The sequence below is a fragment of the Neoarius graeffei genome, chromosome 4 (assembly GCF_027579695.1).
Source record: "Neoarius graeffei isolate fNeoGra1 chromosome 4, fNeoGra1.pri, whole genome shotgun sequence".
Taxonomy (NCBI): domain Eukaryota; kingdom Metazoa; phylum Chordata; class Actinopteri; order Siluriformes; family Ariidae; genus Neoarius; species Neoarius graeffei.
Genome location: NC_083572.1, coordinates 74,902,683 through 74,923,058, shown reverse-complemented (window position 1 = coordinate 74,923,058; position 20,376 = coordinate 74,902,683).

The following is a 20,376-nucleotide window of genomic DNA, read 5'->3' as shown; positions in this document are numbered from 1 at the left end:
GCTCATTTTTAATTTGATGCAAACAACACACTGAAAAAAAGTTGGGACAGGGGCATGTTTACTACTGTGTTGAATTACCTCTACTTTTAACTGAATTACTCTACTTTTTACTGTAAATGTTTGGGAACTGAGGAGACCAATTGCTGGAATTTTGAAAGTGAAATTTTGTCCCAATTCCTGCCTGATATAGGAATTCTGCTGCGCAACAGTTTTCAATGGGAGACAGGTCTGGACTGCAGGCAGGCCAGTTTAGCACCTGGACTCTTGTACTATGGAGCCATACAGTTGTAATACGTGTAGAATGTGGTCTTACTGAAATTAGTAAGGCCATTCTTGAAAAGGATGCCATCTGGATGGCAGCATGTTGCTACAAAACCTGCATATATCATTGAGCATTAATGGTGTCTTCCCAGATGTGCAAGCTACCCCTGCCATGTGCACTAATGCACCCCATACAATCACAGATGCTGGCTTTTTGAACTGTGTGCTGAGAACAAGCTGGATGATCCCTGTCCTCTTTTGCACAGAGAATGTGGCATCCATGATTTCCAAAAAGAATTTAAAATTTAAGTTTGTCAGACCACAGGACCGTTTTCTATTTTCCATACAGTCTGTCATAAATGAGCTCAGGCCCAGAGAAAGCAGCGGTGTTTCTGGGTATTGCTATTTGGTTTCTCCTTTGCATGGTGCAATTTTAACTTGCAGTTGTGGATGCAGTGATGAACTGTGTTCACAGACAGTGGTTTTCCAGAGTGTTCCTGAACCCATGTAGCGATTTCCACTCCAGAATTGTATCTGTTTTTAATGCAGTGTTGCCTGAGGGCCCGAAGATCATGGTCATCCAATATTGGTTTTTGGCCTTGTCCCTTGCATACAGAGATTTCTCCAAATTCTCTGACTCTTTTGATGATATTATATAACTTAGATGAAGTGATCTCCAAATTCTTTGCAATTTTACATTCAAGAACATTATTTTTAAATACTTGCACTATTTGCCAGTGCAGTCTTTCATAGAGTGGTGAAACCTTCCCCATCTTTACTTCTGAGAGACTCAGTCTCTTGGATGCTCTTTTTATACCCAGTTCATTGTGAGATGTTCAACCAGGTGTTTTTTTTTTTTTTGTATGACACAACATTTCCAGTCTTTTGTTTCCCCTGTCACAACTTTTTTTAGTTGAATGTGTTGCTGGCATTGGCATTAAATTCAAAATGAGCATGTATTTTTAAAAAAATACAATTTGCAAATTATTGCACTCTGATTTTATTTACATTTTACAGTGTCCCAACTTTTGTGGTGAACAAATTTCATGAGTGAGCACAGCATCACTGTCTAATATTCTTTTTATTATGTAGACACATCCACAAAAAACAGCAAGTTAATCAAAAGAATTTTGATTTTGAACCGGTTAGCCATTTTGACAACGCGCATCAGGTCAGCAGGAAAACAATGGAAGTGACATCATCAATATCCTCATATCAAAGATATTGGAAAATACATTACTCAGGTCTGGGATGTATTTCAAATGAAAAATATGAGTTTTTCAACGTGGGAAGATAAACTTAATATCTTCAAGACAACGTGTAAAGTTTTTTTATTATATTATATAAACATAATTACAAACAAAAACTACGCAAGTTAATCAAAAGAATTAATCAATATCCTTACTCATGAGGATACTGGAAAAACATGTTACTGAGCTCGGAGCTACATCATGTTATGATACAAGTGGTCTATTCTCCAGTAAGACATTTTATATATATATATATATATATATATATATATATATATATATATATATATATATATATATATATATCCCCTCCTAGAACTGCCACCTTATTGTGGTGGAGGGGTTTGTGTGCTTGAATGATCCTAGGAGCTATGTTGTCGGGGGCATTATGCCCCTGTTAGGGTTTCCCAAGGCAGACAGGTCCTAGGTGACAGGCCAGACCAAGAGCAGTTCACCAAAAAACCCCTATGGAGAAAAAATCCAGGACCGTGACGTCGCCCGGTAGGACGCAGCCGGGGCCCCACCCTGGAGCCAGGCCCGGGGTTGGGGCTCGTATGCGAGCGCTTGGTGGCCGGGCCTTTGCCCATGGGGCCCGGCCGGGCTCAGCCCGAAGAGGTGACGCGGGCCCGACCTCCTGTGGGTTCACCACCCACAGAGGTAGCAGTAGGGGTTTGGTGCAGTGTGGATTGGGTGGCAGTCGAAGGCAGGGGCCTCGACGACCTGATCCCCGGACACAGCGGCTGGCTGTTGGGACATGGAATGTCACTTCGCTGGGGGGGAAGGAGCCTGAGCTTGTGCGGGAGGTTGAGAGGTACCGGCTAGAGATAGTCGGGCTCACCTCCACGCACAGCTTGGGCTCTGGAACCCAGCTCCTCGAGAGGGGCTGGACTTTCCACTTCTCTGGAGTCGCCCGTGGTGAGCGGCGGCGGGCTGGTGTGGGCTTCCTTATAGCTCCCCAGCTCAGCCGCCATGTGTTGGAGTTTACCCCAGTGAACGAGAGGGTCGCCTCTCTGCGCCTTCGGATTGGGGAGAGGGCTCTTGCTGTTGTTTGTGCCTACGGGCCAAATAGCAGTATAGAGTATCCAGCCTTCTTGGAGTCCCTGGGAGAGGTACTGAGGGGTGCTCAGACTGGGGACTCCATTGTGCTACTGGGGGACTTCAATGCTCACGTGGGCGATGACAGTGACACCTGGAGGGGCGTGGTTGGGAGGAACGGCCTCCCCGATCTGAACCCAAGTGGTGTTTTGTTATTGGACTTCTGTGCTAGTCACAGTTTGTCCATAACGAACACCATGTTCGAGCATAGGGGTGTCCATAAGTGCACGTGGCACCAGGACACCTTAGGTCGGAGGTCGATGATCGACTTTGTAGTCGTGTCATCTGATCTCCGACCCTATGTCTTGGACACTCGGGTGAAGAGAGGGGCTGAGTTGTCAACTGATCACCACCTGGTGGTGAGTTGGATCCGCTGGCGGAGGAGGAAGCTGGACAGACCTGGCAGGCCCAAACGTATGGTGAGGGTCTGCTGGGAACGTCTGGCCGAGCACTCTGTTGGGGAGGTCTTTAACTCCCACCTCCGGGAGAGCTTTTCCCAGCTTCCGAGGGAGGCGGGGGACATTGAGTCTGAGTGGACCATGTTCTCTACCTCCATTGTGGATGCAGCTGTTCGGAGCTGTGGCCGCAAGGTCTCCGGTGCCTGTCGTGGCGGCAATCCCCGAACCCGGTGGTGGACACCGGAAGTAAGGGATGCCGTCAAGCTGAAGAAGGAGTCCTATCGGGCCATGTTGACCTCCGGGACTCCTGAGGCAGCCGACGGGTATCGGCAGGCCAGGCGTGCTGCAGCTCAGGCAGTTGCGGAGGCAAAAACTCGGAACTGGGAGGAGTTCGGGGAGGCCATGGAGAAGGACTATCGGTCGGCCTCGAAGAAATTCTGGCAAACCGTCCGGCGCCTCAGGAGGGGGAAGCAGTACTCTGCCAACACTGTTTACAGTGCGGGTGGGGAGCTGTTGACCTCGACTGGGGACATTGTCGGGCGGTGGAAGGAATACTTTGAGGATCTCCTCAATCCCACCGTCATGTCTTCCACTGAGGAGACTGAGGCTGATGACTCAGAGGTGGACTCGTCCATTACCCAAGCCGAAGTCACTGAGGTGGTTTGCAAGCTCCTCGGTGGCAAGGCACCGGGGGTGGATGAGATCCGCCCTGAGTATCTCAAGTCTCTGGATGTTGTGGGGCTGTCTTGGTTGACACGCCTCTGCAACATCGCGTGGCGGTCGGGGACAGTGCCTCTGGAGTGGCAGACTGGGGTGGTGGTCCCTCTTTTTAAGAAAGGGGACCGGAGAGTGTGCTCCAATTATAGGGGAATCACACTTCTCAGCCTCCCAGGGAAAGTTTACTCCAGGGTACTGGAGAGGAGAATTCGACCAATAGTCGAACCTCGGATCCAGGAGGAACAATGCGGTTTTCGTCCTGGTCGCGGAACACTGGACCAGCTCTATACCCTTCATAGGGTGCTCGAGGGTTCATGGGAGTTTGCCCAACCAGTCCACATGTGCTTTGTGGATCTGGAGAAGGCATTCGACCGTGTCCCCCATGGTATTCTGTGGGGGGTGCTTCGGGAGTATGGGGTTCGGGGCTCTTTGCTAAGGGCTGTCCGGTCCCTGTACGAACGGAGCAGGAGTCTGGTTCGCATTGCCGGCAGTAAGTCAGACCTGTTCCCAGTGCATGTTGGACTCCGGCAGGGCTGCCCTTTGTCACCGGTTCTGTTCATAATTTTTATGGACAGAATTTCTAGGCGCAGCCAGGGGCCGGAAGGAATCCTGTTTGGGAACCACAGGATTTCATCTCTGCTTTTTGCGGATGATGTTGTCCTGTTGGCTTCTTCAAACCAGGACCTTCAGCATGCACTGGGGCGGTTTGCAGTCGAGTGTGAAGCGGCTGGGATGAGAATCAGCACCTCCAAGTCCGAGGCCATGGTTCTCGACCGGAAAAGGGTGGCTTGCCCTCTCCAGGTTGGTGGAGAAGTCCTGCCTCAAGTGGAGGAGTTTAAGTATCTCGGGATCTTGTTCACGAGTGAGGGAAGGATGGAGCGTGAGATCGACAGGCGGATTGGTGCAGCCTCCGCAGTGATGCGGTCGCTTTACCGGTCCGTCGTGGTGAAGAAGGAGCTGAGCCAAAAGGCAAAGCTCTCAATTTACCGGTCGATCTACGTTCCGACTCTCACCTATGGTCATGAGCTTTGGGTAATGACAGAAAGAACAAGATCGCGGATACAAGCGGCTGAAATGAGTTTCCTTCGCAGGGTGGCTGGGCGCTCCCTTAGAGATAGGGTGAGAAGCACAGTCACTCGGGAGGAGCTCGGAGTAGAGCCGCTGCTCCTCCACATCGAGAGGAACCAGCTGAGGTGGCTCGGGCATCTTTTTCGGATGCCTCCTGGACGCCTCCCTGGGGAGGTGTTCCAGGCATGTCCCCCCGGGAGGAGGCCCCGGGGAAGACCCAGGACACGCTGGAGGGACTATGTCTCTCGGCTGGCCTGGGAACGCCTCGGTGTTCTTCCCGAGGAGCTGGCCGAGGTGTCTGGGGAAAGGGAAGTTTGGGCTTCCATGCTTAGACTGCTGCCTCCGCGACCCGGTCCTGGATAAGCGGAAGAAGACGAGACGAGACGAGACGAGATATATATATATACACAGGGTTAGTCAAAATTATGTTAACACTAATGGATTATTTTTATTATTATTATTTTTATTTTATCATTCTTTAAATGGTACTGTTGCTCGCTGTTTTTGTATACTGAACACAATAGCAAACAGGTTGAGACCGTCCTGTAAATCATCTTGCACATATGATGTATGTTTTGTGAATAAATGGTTTCTACCATTTAAGTGTTAACATAATTTTGACTAACCCTGTATATATATATATATATATATATATATATATATATATATATATATATATATATATGTGTGTGTGTTGTATACATAATTGTTTCATTGAAGACAGATGGCAGCTACTGATATGGTGTGTCAGGTACATTTAAAGAACAGTCAGTGAACTGGTGCAGATACCCTGCTACATGACATCTCATCTCTAGATCAATGTTCACATCATCTTCATTGTCATCGTCATTCATGTTTGCAGGCTGTGGCAACAGTGGTCTTTCCAGAATAATCCACAAAACCAAGAGAAATTAATTGATTTTCCAGAGTTGTATACAGTCACATTGTTTTAAGAATGAACCTCATGCTTTACCTGTGAGTGCAGCAGCTGGCAGTCGAAGGGAAAATCAGGGTTACATCTGGCCTTTCTTTAATGACAGCCCCACCTCTTTAAGCCCTATGTGCATCTGTTTTATCTACAGTAGCTTGTACAAACTCCTTAAGCATTAACATTGTGAACATATATAATTAGAAGTAAAGGATATATTCAAGGCTTATATATATATATATATATATATATATATATATATATATATATATATATATATATATATATACAGTGTGTGTGTGTGTGTGTGTGTGTGTGTATAATCTCTCATCTCATTATCTGTAGCCACTTATCCTGTTGTTCTACAGGGTCGCAGGCAAGCTGGAGCCTATCCCAGCTGACTACGGGCGAAAGGCGGGGTACACCCTGGACAAGTCGCCAGGTCATCACAGGGCTGACACAGAGACACAGACAACCATTCACACTCACATTCACATCTACGGTCAATTTAGAGCCACCAATTAGCCTAACGTGCATGTCTTTGGACTGTGGGGGAAACCGGAGCACCTGGAGGAAACCCACACAGACATGGGGAGAACATGCAAACTATGCACAGAAAGGCCCTCGCCGGCCACGGGGCTCAAACCCGGACCTTCTTGCTGTGAGGCGACAGTGCTAACCACTACACCACCGTGCTGCCCCATATATATATATATATATATATATATATATATACAAAATGAATTATATTCAAGCACTATTTGATGAAACAGTTTGTTTATTTATTCCACAAAAACACCTCGTTTTCATTTTTCCATGGTTTCAAGTACAAAAAATTTCAGTGTTCTAAATCCAACCACCTGAATATATAAATCATTCTCATGCTACAAAAATAAACAATGAGTTCCAGCATGGGTACAGAACTGCAAAGAAAAAGACACGCTAGCTTCCCATTACTAACAAGTGTAAGATTACGTGATGGCAAAGTTTTTACATTCTTTGTTCTTCCAGCTCTGATTTTGTTGACCTTTGTAATAAAATAACATTAACATGAAATGAAATGAAACAATAACTTGATTATTTAGTCTTCAACACTGATTATATTCACCAGCAGTATGAATTCCACTTTCTTTGTTATTTTCTTTCATTTTATTCATTCACTTTGTTATCCTTCTTTTTCAACAATCTGATAATAAAAGTATGATTTAATACTAGGAATACTAATACCAGTAATCATAAAAATTATAATCAAAATAATAATTGTTCAGTATGCCATCCTAGATTGTGATCAGAACACTTCTCAGGACACTTCACATCCTCCATAGCAAGCATCCAGCAAATAGAACATCATCACCCCCCTTTACTGCCCCAGGTCCGTGGTTTAGACATGGGTCTAAAGGATATAAATAACAAGAAATAAAGTGAACCTATACAACCCCGATTCCAAAAAAGTTGGGACAAAGTACAAATTGTAAATAAAAATGGAATGCAATAATTTACAAATCTCAAAAACTGATATTGTATTCACAATAGAACATAGACAACATATCAAATGTCGAAAGTGAGACATTTTGAAATTTCATGCCAAATATTGGCTCATTTGAAATTTCATGACAGCAACACATCTCAAAAAAGTTGGGACAGGGGCAATAAGAGGCTGGAAAAGTTAAAGGTACAAAAAAGGAACAGCTGGAGGACCAAATTGCAACTCATTAGGTCAGTTGGCAATAGGTCATTAACATGACTGGGTATAAAAAGAGCATCTTGGAGTGGCAGCGGCTCTCAGAAGTAAAGATGGGAAGAGGATCACCAATCCCCCTAATTCTGCGCTGACAAATAGTGGAGCAATATCAGAAAGGAGTTCGACAGTGTAAAATTGCAAAGAGTTTGAACATATCATCATCTACAGTGCATAATATCATCAAAAGATTCAGAGAATCTGGAAGAATCTCTGTGCGTAAGGGTCAAGGCTGGAAAACCATACTGGGTGCCCGTGATCTTCGGGCCCTTAGACGGCACTGCATCACATACAAGCATGCTTCTGTATTGAAAATCACAAAATGGGCTCAGGAATATTTCCAGAGAACATTATCTGTGAACACAATTCACCGTGCCATCCGCCGTTGCCAGCTAAAACTCTATAGTTCAAAGAAGAAGCCGTATCTAAACATGATCCAGAAGCGCAGACGTCTTCTCTGGGCCAAGGCTCATTTAAAATGGACTGTGGCAAAGTGGAAAACTGTTCTGTGGTCAGACGAATCAAAATTTGAAGTTCTTTATGGAAATCAGGGACGCCGTGTCATTCGGACTAAAGAGGAGAAGGGCGACCCAAGTTGTTATCAGCGCTCAGTTCAGAAGCCTGCATCTCTGATGGTATGGGGTTGCATTAGTGCGTGTGGCATGGGCAGCTTACACATCTGGAAAGACACCATCAATGCTGAAAGGTATATCCAGGTTCTAGAGCAACATATGCTCCCATCCAGACGACGTCTCTTTCAGGGAAGACCTTGCATTTTCCAACATGACAATGCCAAACCACATACTGCATCAATTACAGCATCATGGCTGCATAGAAGAAGGGTCCGGGTACTGAACTGGCCAGCCTGCAGTCCAGATCTTTCACCCATAGAAAACATTTGGCGCATCATAAAACGGAAGATACAACAAAAAAGACCTAAGACAGTTGAGCAACTAGAATCCTACATTAGACAAGAATGGGTTAACATTCCTATCCCTAAACTTGAGCAACTTGTCTCCTCAGTCCCCAGATGTTTACAGACTGTTGTAAAGAGAAAAGGGGATGTCTCACAGTGGGAAACATGGCCTTGTCCCAACTTTTTTGAGATGTGTTGTTGTCATGAAATTTAAAAATCACCTAATTTTTCTCTTTAAATGATACATTTTCTCAGTTTAAACATTTGATATGTCATCTATGTTCTATTCTGAATAAAATATGGAATTTTGAAACTTCCACATTATTGCATTCCGTTTAATTTACAATTTGTACTTTGTCCCAACTTTTTTGGACTCGGGACTGTAATAATATTTCCTGATACTCAACAGAAGGTTCTTTGTGTTTGTTTACACACTACAGTAAAGCTTGCATGTGAAATAGGGTTGGATGTGTTTACCCACTCTAAACTGTTCTTGTTTTGCTATATATAATCATATTTCTGATAATATATAAATCAATATAGCTAGTTGTACCTGTCTGAGATGTGCATGTAAAACCTGTTGACAAACACTATCGACAAATAAAAGGCATCGATTTTAATTAGAAGCAGAAATCCAGTGTATGCACAGAAATAATAATGATGATATTCTTTATTAATATTTTGTGCATTAGGTCATATTTTCTGGTCTCTCTGTTACATATAGCCTGGAAATATATGTAGAACATTATGGATTGTTAGATGTCATCAACAGAAGTGTACCATATGCCTGAGAAAAACCATCTGGGAAAACAGGTCCAGGACAGACTCCTGATTGCGATGACATGTACCTCCTGTCAGTCTTGTTGTAGACACTCCCTAAGGCCCCTTTACTCCACCCCCATTTTAGTTCTCAGAAAGGCAAACATAGCTGAAAAACAACTGCGGCGCACCCATTGCCAGCAGATACTGTAGTTTTTCTGTGGATTTAAAAAAAAAACCAAATGTTCTTCTGGCAAAGTGGCCAGTTTTATGTAATCAATTAGACTGATACCACTAGCTAGAAAAATAATTCCATAATATATTAGTCCCATAATATTACCATTACTACCATAATAGAAACGACCATAATAAATTATGTGGTGTTAAAATGCTTGCACTCCATGTGGCTTTTTTTTTAAGTCCATGCATAAAGGTGCTTATTACAAAGTATTTGTTCTCTTCCTAATTAATCTTTACCAATAACGTAACATAGCAATTTGAAATAGACCACATTAGCAGAGCCTGGGTATGAGTTAAAAAATGGCAACAAATTACATGTTAAAATGTTCTTTCTCCATAGACGATGTCATTGCCTTCATATTTATCTCCTGAGAAATCATTTAAAAAACTGGACATCTAAACCTATTTCTCTGCTCAAAATGTAAAAGGTAAAATCCATTACAGGATTTTTCACTACAACAGCATCCAGTGTAACTTCAATCTAGGTACTTCATCACCAAAGCACAGAGACAGTATAAAAAACCATTTCATTGATTTCTGAGAAAGGTGAACTCATAGCAATCAGGGTGGACATTGCTGTGGCCATGGCTTAACATCACAATCTAGTTTTGCATGCTGCATGCACCAGAAATAAGGTAAACAAGCTAAGCACTGGACTGACATTAGTCCCATTTCTGGTACAGGCGTCCACATATGGTGCAGTACGGACAGGAACATTTGGGCATTTTAGCAAAACGCGCATTATCCAATGGAATTAATTTCATTTTGCAGTGGTTCAATATACAGCTATTATTTTCCCCACACTTTGGTGCCATTTTAATCTGCCAGCCCTGACTCCAAAGAAGTTTTTGAAGGCCACTCCCCACACATGAAATAATAATACGCTATATTTATATAGTGCTTTTCTAACACACAAGGTCACTCTTGATACATGTTTTTTTAAAAAATGCAGGAAAAAAACAGTAGGAAAAAGAAGCAGAAAATTGTTGGGAGAAAAAGCACAATTTAAGTTGACTTTTAAATAGGGAGAGAGTCATGAAGGTTTTCTTTATTTGGAAAACAACTTCACCAAATCCTTAATCTTCCTCATTTTAACACACAAACATTGCTCTGATACAGAAGGCAGCTTACCATTTTATCATAGTATTATGACTTTTTCTCAAAATACTATGTCTTTATTCTCATAATAGCCCCGGGGCCAGCAGGGGCCTTTCTGTGTGGAGTTTGCATGTTCTCCCCGTGTCTGCATGGGTTTCCTCCGGGTGCTCCAGTTTCCCTCACAGTCCAAAGACATGCAGGTTAGGCTAATTGGTGGCTCTAGATTGACTGTAGGTGTGTGTGTGTGTGTGTGTGTGTGTGTGTGTGTGTGTGTGTGTGTGTGTGTGTGTGTGTGAATGGTTGAGAGGAGAAATCCTCTATAATAATCCAGTAGAAGGCAACAGGAAACCACTACTGTAATGTTCCCAGAGGCTTTGATGGCTGAAGCCGTCAGAGCGGCCACGTCACTGTAGTGAGATGCCAAAATGGATGGATAGATGGATGGAGTCTCATAATATCAGGCACTATGACTATTCTACAGTAATGTGAGTTTTATTTTATCTCATCTCATCTCATTATCTCTAGCCGCTTTATCCTTCTCCAGGGTCGCAGGCAAGCTGGAGCCTATCCCAGCTGACTACGGGCGAAAGGCGGGGTACACCCTGGACAAGTCGCCAGGTCATCACAGGGCTGACACATAGACACAGACAACCATTCACACTCACATTCACACCTACGCTCAATTTAGAGTCACCAGTTAACCTAACCTGCATGTCTTTGGACTGTGGGGGAAACCGGAGCACCCGGAGGAAACCCACGTGGACACGGGGAGAACATGCAAACTCCACACAGAAAGGCCCTCGCCGGCCCCGGGGCTCGAACCCAGGACCTTCTTGCTGTGAGGCAACAGCGCTAACCACTACACCACCGTGCCGCCCAGTTTTATTTTATTCTCAAAATATTTTATTGTTTATTTTTTTAAACAGTGGCCCCAAGAACCCCATCATAGTCATTGTAACTGTTGAACTGCAGGTGTAATCTGTGCTGAATGCTTGGTATGAGTAAGGACTCCAGCAGCTGAATTTTGCAGTTGCAGTCTATTTAGGATTTTATTTTAAATGCCATAGAAGAGGCAATTACAATCTAATCTAAGCATGAGATAAGTATGAATCATGGATTCAGCATTTTACATTGCATTACATGTCATTTAGCAGACACTCTTATCCAGAACGACGTACAACAAATTTTACAAAGGGTGGAAGTTGGGAGTTGATTAAAAAAAAAAAATCAGGAGTAACCTAATATGGGGTTCAAACAAAGTGTGTTGTAAGAAATATGCCAAGATTGTGAACATTTGTAGGGCTGTGTAGGAGTTACCAGTGATGCCATTATTATCACTTGAAATTCTGGAGTTTAAGTGAGAATAGCTGTTTTAATATTTACCTCGGGTTTGTGATGATGTAGTCTGAATGCAACTTATGGTACACAGGTCTCAAAGTGGTACAACTAGTTTTAGCTTCACTGTAATACTAACAATTTTGCAAAGGTTATTGCGACCAGTTTACCTTCTGCAAAATGCATGCCTAAATCTTGACTCTTATAAGACAGTAGTCTTAATTTCATTTCATTTAACCAAGCTGATCTTTTAATGTGGGCCTTAAAGCGTTAGACTTAAGGGTATAAATAGGATACTACAAAATATAGAAATAATAAATAATGACTGAGTTTAGCTTTTCTATATTTTCCATGAGGATGTTAATATTTATAGACACACCTTCAAACATTAAAAATGAACCCAGGAGAAAAGGCCAATTTTTCATGCTGTCAGTATGTTTCCTGTTGTTTGCCGTCACATCCTGTAAGAGGAACCAACAGGACAGATTATTCCATTTGAAAAGCTCAAAGTAGTTTAGTTTTGAGTTCTTGTTCCAAAAATGGATGCGTCTCCATCCGTTTAAGCACCAGGAATAGCAGTGGCAGTGAGAAAGCAAACACTACTGGGAAATCCGTTTTACTCTGCTTCCTCTTTCTCCCTTTATGTAAAAAAAAAATCCATGCCAGATTTAATTGGCAAATTGATTTAGTGCTGGTTTGCATAATCTCTGTGCCCTCTCTGCCAGCACAATAAACTTGGACTGAATACTATTTGAATAATGGGAATGCTTTTGAATAATGGCAGAAGCTGCCACAGCTAAAGGGTTTCTACTCAATTCATTTAGCTCTTAACCCTTATATTCTGCTCAAACTAATAAAAGTGGAACACTTAGCTTTGGAAGGATCTCCAAACATGGTCAGGGCTTTAAAAGTCCACTTGCAGTAGTATTTTTTGTATTATAAGATGCATAGGGTATTTTACAATAAATATTTCAATTGTAGATCTATAAAATCTAAAAAAAAAAAAGAGCTGATTGGGATCATTAGTGCATCCACTGATAATTAATGAACATAACAGCAGACTTTACTCATGCTCTTATTTACCCACCTTCCAATAAGCTCTTCACTGAAATATCATCCTATTTTATAAATAAACAATATAGCATTATTTTGGTTTTTCTTTTTGTAGTTGTTGCTGTTGTTTTAAGAAATGAATAACTCTAAGACTACGTTCAGACTGCACCCTGAAACGACCCATATCCGATTTTTTTGCCCATATGCGACCTGTATCCGATTTGTTATTGACAATCTGAACGACACAGATCCGATTTTTTCACATGCGACCCAGGCCGCTTGGATATGTGGTCCTAAATCCGATGCATATCCGATATTTTCACATGCGACTGCAGTCTGACCGGACAGGTCGCATTCATGCGACCTACACGTCATCAACAAGAGACAAACGTCACTATTCTGCGTTGGCTAATCCCGCCTCTTTGGTGGAAAACAACAACATTTGTGCAGTTTTCAGAATTTAAATAGACTTTTATAGAATTCATCAAGCTAATGGTGGATTTGGTAGGGACCTGGATGTTGATCTGTTAGCCTGACTAAATAAAACAGTTTCTATAACTGATTTATAACTTAAACCATCCTGTATTACAAGATAGAAGATGACATGCTAATAAGCATGTAGATTTACTGGTAAAGTAATTTTTGCATGTTGCTGTAATTGCTGTCGCCCCACAAAACTTTGACTGAACAAGAAACTAATAAAGAAGGAGGAAAAGCAGCAGGAGGAGAAGAAGTCAAAGATCCGAATGTTCACTTAAAATTGTCAACTGCAAACAAAATAAAGTACACAACATAGCATATTGTGAATCTGATGAAAAATGAATAAATCAGCAGAACGTGCAGTTTGGAGGCTGTGTGTGGGGCAGATTCAAACTATCTGAAAACAAAAGATGACTTCTGAAAACAGGAACCATGTGAAATTCTAGCTAGTAGTTGTTATTATCGCCTGGAAATTGAGCTAGACTCTTACTGGTTCTCTCACTCTAAGAAATGCGGCATCAGGCCTTGTCACACCTGTAAAGTGTTTGAACTGCAGCGAAACAAGAAACAGGAAGTTCTTGGCTTGAGCTGTGTTGTGGGATTGGAGCAGCCCCACTTGTCTTACCCTGTGGAAATGGGACGAGGCGTTTTTGTGTGAATCTACAGTGCTAGCTGGCGCCTCAGCTTGATTAATGTGAACCCTGGTGGCTTTTTTTTCATAGTTGGTTGTCATTTTTATATTCTTTCCAGTGTCCTGTCAGCAGAGTGTGTGAGGAAATATGCTCAACTCTGCAAAATCTGTTTTTCCCCCTGCTTTTCTTAGTCGTAAATATGTATTTGATCATCATTTGTCATGTCTCAGTGGAGACCAGAGGCAGATTATCAGTGGATTAGATAACACAATGAAACTGAGTGTTGGCTGTGTGTGTGTGTGTGTGTGTGTGTGTGTGTGTGTGTGTGTGTGTGTGTGTGTGTGTGTGTGTGTTTCTGATCACAATCTATGAAACTGAGTTTCATGAGCTCAGGGTAATCCACCTGCCTGGCTTTGTCTGCAAGACTCCCTCATCACCTCGAGAAGAGAAAGAGTGAAGAAGAGAGAGAGATGGATGGAGAATGTGTGTGTGAGAGAGAGAGGGAGAGAGAAGGCAGACAAAACCTCTTCTTTTTATTACCCATCTGATAGGATTGTCACGCAGGAATGCAATCGCTCCTCTGAAGGCGAGTATTGGAGATACATACATCACCCTGCAGAGAAGAGAGAAAAGAGGAGAGAAACAGAAAGTGCTTTCTCTCAGCATCCTGTCTGCTCTTTTGTGTATATGACCTTACACTTTGTCATCCTTCACTGCAAATCTAGCAACAATAAGCATTCAAGTCAATCTTTATTCAAGTCCAATCACTGTGATAAAGTCATTGGGAACTTCAAATCAAATAATCTGTCTGCATACATAATAAGACATTCGTGCCAAGATGTTCTAATGTGGGCAGAGAAGACCTTCATTAAAATGTGTTACCCATAAGCCCCTGCCCTCTTTTCGCTTCACAAAGGTGTCAGGATTCCTCTTCTCCAAATGCACACCAGTGGAAATGAGCACCAATTAAGAGAAGCTTTCCTTTCATTTATAATATTTCATTACAAATTAAACTAATTTCACAACCCTATTGTCTTATCTGCTTCCTACTGTCCCCTTCTAGAGAAGAGGCATTTTATTATGGACATTGGATATTTTATTATTATACACAGTGTCACGTGGTAGAGATGGTAACAGTTGCAAGTTAAATTTCTTTATTAAATCAAAGGCAGACAAATCCAAAATGTTAAGCAAAGACAAGATCAATGATGGCGGCACGGTGGTGTAGTGGTTAGCACTGTCGCCTCACAGCAAGAAGGTTCTGGGTTCGAGCCCAGCGGCCGACGGGAGCCTTTCTGTGCGGGGTTTGCATGTTCTCCTCGTGTCTTCGTGGGTTTCCTCCAGGTGCTCCGATTTCTCCAACAGTCCAAAGACATGCAGGTTAGGCTAACTGGTGGGTCTAAATTGACCGTAGGTGTGAATGTGAGTGTGAATTGATGTTTGTCTCTATGTGTCAACCCTGTGATGATCTGGCGACTTGTCCAGGGTGTACCCCGCCTCTCGCTCATAGTCAGCTGGGATAGGCTCCAGCTTGCCTGCGACCCTGCACAGGATAAGCGGTTATGGATAATGGATGGATGGAAGATTAATAATCAGGCAGAAGTCAGGTAATGTACAAACAACAATACTTGGACAAGAGACAAAGACATGAACCAGGAACTTAAATTGGAACCATAAACACTGTTGCATAGAATCAAAAGGCTTGGTATCATCAGGTACAGGAAACTGAATGCATATTTCACAATAAGTGTGTGAACTGAGAGTCCTTAAATTCTCCAGGTGCTGTGCAATCAGAATGAAATTGTCAGTGAATATGTGAGAGTTTGTGATGGTTGGGTATTGTAGTCCTCGGCAGCCATGTTTGTAGGCCACTCAGGGGTTGCCTGATGTGGAAAATAATGCTGTTTTGACACCTAACAACCTGCCAATAACTATACAGCTTCATAGCAACTTCTACAATTGCACAAAGAACGTAATAAACCTGAAAACTTCAAGGAAAAATTCACCCTGAACAACGTGCATCCAAGATTTATGTTGTAGCTAAATTTTGAGTCAGAATTTGAAACATCTTTCACTGACATGCTAGTCTCTTTTCACTTTGCTTAACACTTCCTGCATTACCCACAATGTCATTCGAGTACCTTCTGATATTGATGCTAGTGGAAATTAGCCCTCACTTCATCTCTGCCTAGAGAGGCCAATGCAGCAGTGCTTTAGTTGTGCTCTCTCTCCTCATCTATACATCCTGCTATTGCTCAAACACAAACCTTCACTTTTCATGCTAACACTACCATCAATGCCATTGTCAAGTCTCTGCTGTAACCCAGAGTAGCTGTGTTGTATAACTGCATTGCATTCTGGAGCTTTGAGTCCAGTGTGTACTCTGTCTTCTTTTACATCTCTGCTGGAGTTCTCATAAAAATCCAGAGAAATCTTGAACAACTCTGGACAATGGAGTAAGAAAAGATGTCCATGCTGTTTTGATTTTAAGAGCTAACAGATAAACTTGGCCATTATTCTCCTGTTAAACACAGCTAAAACTACACAAAATACAGCCGACAAATTAACACCAGAGAAATTAAACACATCACAATTGTTCCAATATGTAATATGTTTCAAGGGTGCTTTTTCTTTATGTGCCATAATATTTGAAGAAAATCTTCAAATACACATACCTGAATAGCAAGGCTTGTGTTGTGATTATCATCTACATATGAAAAATGCAATTATACAATGGTCATTAAAAATCCTTGCTTCCAATTGGATGGTAGGTTTCCGTTATTTGATTATATGAGGAAGCCAAAAATGTAATCACAGTTCGAAATCAACTCCTGAGACTATGTATTTACCATTTATATGACATCAATAATGACTTATGTGATATTCATATGTTGACATTGCAATTAGACTAATAACTTTAGTTATGCAAATCAAAAATGATATATAGGCTCAAGAAACTGGAACAATGAGACAATACAAGTATCCTATTGATATGCATGAGGGACTAGAAAATTAGTGAAATAAAAATCTAATCAGAATGTGCTTCTTCATATTATTCAGTGCCCATGGTATAATTTAGATAGCAGACCCTGTTGTACATGCTGGGATTTTTGCCTCCATCTTGTTCCTTGCCCTAATCTCATGTCTCAAAGATATGATGACCATCAGCACTTTGCTTCACTGTTCAATCCACTGTTCATGTTATATGAGATCATATCACCCACCCAATCTTGTGCATTCCCAATATTCATTTTACAAGAGTCCAACTAGGAGGTTACTGTATACTGTATGATCATATTCATCTCCTGCCCATCGAAAATAATGCTGTCACCTGATCCAGATCTTATTCACAGTCAGTCCCTTCACAGAAATTGTTTAATCTGACATCAGATGTGGAGTGTCATGTCTGAATTATTCAAGAGGCAGAACGAAGTCTTCCAAATCTAGTCACCACCGCCCCACCACCTGACCCCTGCATATATCAGCAACCCCAAATGTTCTGAGATTCCTGGATGCCCAATGCCTTGTGCAATGTGTGTCTGTGTCTGTGTGTGACAGAAGGTCATGAGTTGGGACGGGGTGGGAAATTCTGTGCGCCTGTGCAATCAGCGGGTATTGCGGTGCAGCAGTGCAAGGCATGAGCGATGCAGACACGGCTCTGTATTAGCTCTACACGTGTATGCACTCATAGCCATCAGCCCAGACACAGTAATGGAAAACTCATGTCTTATCAAATGCACCTGTCAGTCAGAGAGGCGTTGGCGTGGAGATGTGGAGAAGGATGTGTTTATATGTGTGTGTGTGTGTGTGTGTGTGTGTGTGTGTGTGTGTGTGTGTGTGTGTGTGTGTGTGCATTCATCTGCTCTTTCTTTACAGCCTCGCTGCGTTGACTAGTCAATAATATTAAGCTACTCAACAGTGGCTGCTCTCACAGTAGACTGTTTCATGATCTTGTGTGTTAGGCAAGTATCAAGGCTGCTGTGTAGATTTTTTTGATGCTTCTATGTTTAAAAAGGAGCTACAGCATGAAGTTTTTACTGCAGGACTACTAAACGAATCAATTCCATTAAACAAAAGGTTTTGGAGACTGAAGACAAATCTATATGTGTACTCTGCTGACCAAATGAATATTAACTGTGGCCCTGATGGAGTAAGAATCAGAGATAGAGAAAGATAGCTTGCCAAAAATAGTATTATGGAAACGAAGGATAGTAGGGGCACAGCAGAATTTACTCTCTGACCTTCCTTCTCGCTAGCTGGATGCTGCTACTGCTGTTCCCCTCCTGAACCATCACTCCTACGAACATGTTGAGTCTCACACCATGGAGCCTCATTATTCTCCTAACATCACAACACATCAGGATCCAGCTACCACACACATACACATTCCCTGTACTACAGGCGAATAGTGTGTGTGTGTGTATGGTGGAAGTAATGAGACCCTGCCTTGCTCTCACACCACCATCTCCGCTGTTAGACACTAACAACTATGTGTGCCTGAGGCTAGGCCATAAGACTGGCAGCGAGAGCCAGAGATTGAGAGACAGAGGATGCAGCCTACCTAACTAGCTCATCCTGAACTTTTGATTGTGTGTGTGTGTGTGTGTGTGTGTGTGTGTGTGTGTGTGTGTGTGTGTGTGTGTGTGTGTGTGTGTGGTTGCTACATATTGAGGACTGGAATACGTTTTTTTTTTTTTAACCAACACAGGACATTTTTGGGAAGTGAGGATATTTTGGCTGGTCTTTACTTCTTTAAAGGGCTATACGAGAGTTAAGACTTAGTTTTAGGGTTCAGGTTAGAATTAGGTTTAGGTTAAGGTAAGGGTTTGGGTTTGGCATTTAGTTATGATGGTTAAGGTTACGGTAAGGGGCTAGGGAATGCATTATGTCAATGAGTGTCCCCACAAAGACAGAAGTACAAGAATGTGTGTTTGTGTGTGTGTGTGTGTGTGTGTGTGTGTGTGTGTGTGTGTGTGTGTGTAAGACTTGTTTGAGTTTGTCTTTGGCTCCCCACAGGGTGAACAGGATGCACCTAGTGTACTATTTCAGAGTAGTGACTGGTTGCAAACTTGTTTGCCATCCGTTATCTAGCTGCAGTCTAGTGCTGCTGGCTCACCCTAATATTGAACAGGAATGTGTGTATTGCTCTGTGTGTAAAGCTGGTTTTAGACTGTGTAATTACAGTTGTCTTTTAAGATTATTATGAGATTATTCGAATTAAATCTTGTCCAAATTCTATAACAGACTGTGTCACAACATGTTCTTCATATCAGATTATAAGATGAATATTCTCCAATGATAGACATCAGGCTCGTGCTGAAAGCAGGCTTGCATAAACCGAAACAAGCCCTCGGTATAACAGTAGCAATGTTATGCTTAGAGAAAACACAAAAAGGGCAAAACAGATGAATTTTTGCCTCTGGGTAAAAGAGGACAACATGGAATACCCATTCTTCAAAGTGAGCATGAGGTAATAAGGATATTTTTTCTGTCCATTAGTACGCATGGTACCAGAGACATTTTCTCAGCTGCTATGATTCAACAAACTGCTCTTCTTTTAAATCCCACAGGTTTAGTTTATGTTTCACTAGTACCTTTATATGTTGCTGTCACATAATCATATGCTGTCTTCCTTTTGGTGGCTTTTAGACAAGCATCATAGCTGAGATCACACTCTGAGATTTCAATTTAAAAATAAAAAAAGGACACTACCAGAACTTTGTTGTCAGCTGTCTGTGGTCACAATGGCACTGAATCTTCTGCCAGTGAACATCACATTATGCATTCTAAGACCATCGATCTCAACTCACGATCTCAACGCCCATCCTTGCCAATCCACTGCCTCTCGATCACATTTACATTACATTTACTCTTTTGGCAGGTTTTTTTTTTTGTTTATCTACATTGAATTTTGTTTACGTAAGCACAAAAAAAGGTCTATGTCATGATTTATGCTATTATTCATTATAGTTATTCATAATGTTTTATAATTTATTGTAATAAATGTAAAAAAAAAAAAAAAAGTGTTTTGTCATTATTTAATCTGCTATAGTAACCAGGAACTGTGTGCAATGTGGAGTGGTAGCTTATTGAGTTAAGTGCCTTGCTTTGGGGAGTTTATATATGTAACACTGTGAGAGTGTGAGTTAGCAGTAGAGCAGCTTAACTACCTAAAGGGGCCAGTGCACTCTTCCCAGAATCTTCTGCGCCAAGTAGTGAGCCGCCATTTTTGATGCTAGCAATATTCCAAAAACAATCTGCAACAGTCAGCAACAACTCAGTGACATTCTAAGCCATAGATCTTAAATTGCAACATCAGATTGAAGATATTTCTGTCAAAATAGCTATGGTTTAAATTCTTTTGACCGATCTATTCCATTTTCGTATGGTTCTTCCATTGTAATTTCC